Raw genomic sequence first — 4,985 nt, 5'->3', positions numbered from 1 at the left:
CCCAGTTTATTTCTATCTGAAATAATGTTTAGAGAGGGATTACAATAAAAATATATTTGTATCCTGTCCAACTCACACACCTGTACACGTGTTTCCGAAGAGTCTCTGTTTCTCAACTTATATCAGATGCTGGTTTTGTACTCAGATTTCTAACTGTCTATTTTATGTTATTTCTGATCCTAGTTTAGATTTCTAATCCTAGTTTAGATTTCTAATCCCAGTTTAGCCTGTAGTGAGAGCTTCTGTCACTGTATTAGCTACAACGTGAACTGCTGTCTTAATTGCATGCCACATACGACAGAGAGAAGGTCATGTTATATTATAGAGGATGAAATATAAACCACACACTTTACTAAACCACCATGTTGTCCTTAATTAACTAAGATAATTAATTAATGTGGAGCCCAATGCTAATAAGCATGTATAGTATAAGACGGTGTTAATGCAAGCAGGCGGCTCAGTGAGGCTCTAAAGGCCTTCGTCATAAACTCAAGCAGGCGGCTCTGTGAGGCTCTAATGGCCTCCGTCATAAACTCAATTTAACCTCCGCTATAACAGACAGACAGACAGGCTGTCGCTGATTTTTTCTTTGTGTTTACTATGGGCTGTTGTTATTTACTGCCTGTTTACTATGGACTGTTGTTTTTTACTGCCTGTTTACTATGGACTGTTGTTTTTTTACTGCCTGTTTACTATGGACTGTTGTTTTTTACTGCCTGTTTACTATGGACTGTTGTTTTTTACTGCCTGTTTACTATGGACTGTTGTTTTTTTACTGCCTGTTTACTATGGACTGTTGTTTTTTACTGCCTGTTTACTATGGACTGTTGTTTTTTACTGCCTGTTTACTATGGACTGTTGTTTTTTACTGCCTGTTTACTATGGTCTATTTTTTCAATTCAAATCAAACATTATTTGTCACATGAGCCAACAGGTGTAGGTAGACCTTACCGTGAAATGCTGAATACAACAGGTGTAGGTAGACCTTACTGTCACGGTCTGACCATCGTTCGTATGTGTTTTCCTTGTTTTAGTGTTGGTCAGGACGTGAGCTGGGTGGGCATTCTATGTTGTGTGTCTGGTTTGTCTATTTCTATGTTTGGCCTGATATGGTTCTCAATCAGAGGCAGGTGTTAGTCATTGTCTCTGATTGGGAACCATATTTAGGTAGCCTGTTTTGTGTTGGGTTTTGTGGGTGATTGTCCTTAGTGTCCTTGTTCCTGTCTCTGTGTTAGTTTACTCACGTATAGGCAACAGATAGCATACATACAGAGCATTCGGAAAGTATTCAGACCCCTTCACTTTTTCCATATTTTGTTACGTTAGAGCCTTATTCTAAAAAAGAAAAATTCCCCTCATCAATCTACACAAACCCATTTTTTAGCATTGTTTGCAAAAACGAAATACATGAAATATCACATTTACATTAGTATTCCGACCCTTTACTCAGTACTTTGTTGAAGCACCTTTGGAAGCGATTACATCTTTGAGTGTTCTTGGGTGTGACGCTACAAGCTTGGCACATGTCGGGAGTGTCTCCCATTATTCTCTGCAGATCCAAGCTCTGTCAGGTTGGATGGGGATCGTTGCTGCACAGCTATTTTCAGGTCTCTCCAGAGATGTTCGATCGGGTTCAAGTCTGGGCTCTGGCTGGACCGCTCAAGGACATTCAGAGACTTTTCTCGAAGCCACTCCTGCGTTATCTTGGCTGTGTGCTTGGGGTCATCGTTCTGTTGGAAGGTGAATGTTTCCTGAGCACTCTGGAGCAGGTTTTCATCAAGGATCTCTCTGTACTTTGCTCCATTCATCTTTTCCTCAAACCTGACTAGTCTCCCAGTCCCTGCCGCTGAAAACATCCCCACAGCATGATGCTGCCACTGCCATGCTCCACCGTAGGGATGGTGCCAGGTTTCCTCCAGACGTGATGCTTGGCATTCAGGCCAAAGAATTGAATCTTGGTTTCATCAGACCAGATAATCTTGTGAGAGTCCTTTAGGTGCCTTTTGGCAAACTCCAAGCGGGCTGTCGTGCCTTTAACTGAGGAGTGGCTTCCATCTGGCCACTGTGCCATAACGGCCTGATTGGTGGAGTGCTGCAGAGATGGTTGCCCTTCTGGAAGGTTCTCCGATCTCCACAGAGGACGTCTGGAGCTCTATCAGAGTGACCATCGGGTTCTTGGTCACCTCCCTGACCAAGGCCCTGCTCAGTTTGGCTCTGACATGCACTGTCAACTGTGGGACCATACATAGACACGTGTGTGCCTTTTCAAATCATGTCCAATTAATTTAATTTACCACAGGTGGACTCTGATCGAGTTGTAGAAACATCTCAAGGACGATCAATGGGGCCACCCACTCCTCTTTCTATTCTGGTTAAAGCTCTGTTCTGTGAAGAGAGTAGTACCCAGAGTTGTACGAGATCTTCAATTTCTTGGCAATTTCTCACATGGAATAGCCTTTGTTTCTCAGAACAAGAATAGACTGACAAGTTTCAGAAGAAAGTTATTTGTTTCTGGTCATTTTGAGCCTGTAAACGAACCCACAAATGCTGATGCACCAGATACTCAACTAGTCTAAAGAAGACCAGTTTTATCGCTTCTTTAATCAGCACAACAGTTTTCAGCTGTGCTAACATAATTGCAAAAGGATTTCTAATGATCAATTAGCCTTTTAAAATTATAAACTTGGATTAGCTATCACTGTAAAACTGACCATCCTACCAATCCTCGACTTTGGCGATGTCATTTACAAAATAGCCTCCAATACCCTACTCAACAAATTGGATGCAGTCTATCACAGTGCAATCCGTTTTATCACCAAAGCCCCATATACTACCCACCATTGCGACCTGTACGCTCTCGTTGGCTGGCCCTCGCTTCATACTCGTCGCCAAACCCACTGGCTCCATGTCATCTACAAGACCCTGCTAGGTAAAGTCCCCCCTTATCTCAGCTCGCTGGTCACCATAGCATCTACCACCTGTAGCACACGCTCCAGCAGGTATATCTCTCTAGTCACCCCCAAAACCAATTCTTTCTTTGGCCGCCTCTCCTTCCAGTTCTCTGCTGCCAATGACTGGAACGAACTGCAAAAATCTCTGAAGCTGGAAACACTTATCTCCCTCACTAGCTTTAAGCACCAACTGTCAGAGCAGCTCACAGATTACTGCACCTGTACATAGACCACCTATAATTTAGCCCAAACAACTACCTCTTTCCCAACTGTATTTAATTTGAATTTATTTATTTATTTTGCTCCTTTGCACCCCATTATTTTTATTTCTACTTTGCACATTCTTCCATTGCAAAACTACCATTCCAGTATTTTACTTGCTATATTGTATTTACTTTGCCATCATGGCCTTTTTTGCCTTTACCTCCCTTCTCACCTCATTTGCTCACATTGTATATAGACTTGTTTATACTGCATTATTGACTGTATGTTTGTTTTTACTCCATGTGTAACTCTGTGTCGTTTTATCTGTCGAACTGCTTTGCTTTATCTTGGCCAGGTCGCAATTGTAAATGAGAACTTGTTCTCAACTTGCCTACCTGGTTAAATAAAGGTAAAATAAAATAAAATAAATAAATAAAATCACAACGTACCAATTGAACACAGGAGTGATTGGTTGCTGATAATGGGCCTCTGTACACCTGTGGAGATATTCCATAAAAAATGTAGGTGTAGGTGTATAGCTACAATAGTCATTTACATCATTAACAATGTCTACACTGTATTTCTGATAAATTTGATGTTATTTTAATGGACAAAAAAATTAGCTTTTCTTTCAAAAACAAGGACATTTCTAAGTGACCCCAAACTTTTGAATGATAGTGTAAGTGTGATACGTGCTACTTTATTCTGGACCAACTGCAATTTACCAATGTCCTTCTTTTCCGCAAGTGACTGTTACCAGTATTCCAGGTGTGACAAAACTAGGGCCTGTAGGACCTGTCTTGTCGATTGAGATGCCAAGAAGGCAGAACAAAGCCCTATCATGGACAGACCTCTTCCCATTTTAGAAACCACTGAGTCTATATGTTTTGACCATGAAAGCTTGCTATCTAGGGTTACACCCAGCAGTGTAGTCTCCTCAATTTGATCAATAACCACATTTTTCAATAATAGATCTAAACGAGGTTTAGCGTTGAGTGAGTGATTTGTCCCAAAAATGATGCTTTTAGTTTTTGAGATATTTTGCACAAGCCTATTGCTAGTTAGCCATTCTAAAACTGACTGGAGCTCTGTGTTAAGTGTCTCAGTGATTTATTTGACTGTTGCAGCTGACGTGTTGAGCAGTCAGCATACATAGACACACAAGCTATAGTCTCTAGAATGCAGACGCAGTCTTCCTAGTAGGACTCTGCAATAATGAAATGGTGTGTACATGTGTGCGCATCCGTTTCAACCACAAGAGTCGGACTCGACTCCAAAAATACAGGACCCGTGTATCACTAGCAGTTGTGTTGTTGCCGACAAACCAACCCGGTGTTAGAACCCCGAGCTTAGGCTAAAATATATGTTAGCATTGTCAGAAACACACAATCCACAGGTAGGCTATGCCTTGTTATGGGACAACACACAATCCACAGGTAGGCTACGCCTTGTTATGGGACAACACACAATCCACAGGTAGGCTATGCCTTGTTATAGGACAACACACAATCCACAGGTAGGCTATGCCTTGTTATGGGACAATCCACAGGTAGGCTATGCCTTGTTATGGGACAATCCACAGGTAGGCTATGCCTTGTTATGGGACAACACACAATCCACAGGTAGGCTATGCCTTGTTATGGGACAACACACAATCCACAGGTAGGCTATGCCTTGTTATAGGACAACACACAATCCACAGGTAGGCTATGCCTTGTTATGGGACAACACACAATCCACAGGTAGGCTATGCCTTGTTATGGGACAACACACAATCCACAGGTAGGCTATGCCTTGTTATGGGACAACACACAATCCACAGGTAGGCTA

The sequence above is a fragment of the Oncorhynchus kisutch genome, linkage group LG10 (genome assembly GCF_002021735.2).
Source record: "Oncorhynchus kisutch isolate 150728-3 linkage group LG10, Okis_V2, whole genome shotgun sequence".
Classification (NCBI taxonomy): Eukaryota; Metazoa; Chordata; class Actinopteri; order Salmoniformes; family Salmonidae; genus Oncorhynchus; species Oncorhynchus kisutch.
Note: the sequence above shows the minus strand (reverse complement) of the source record.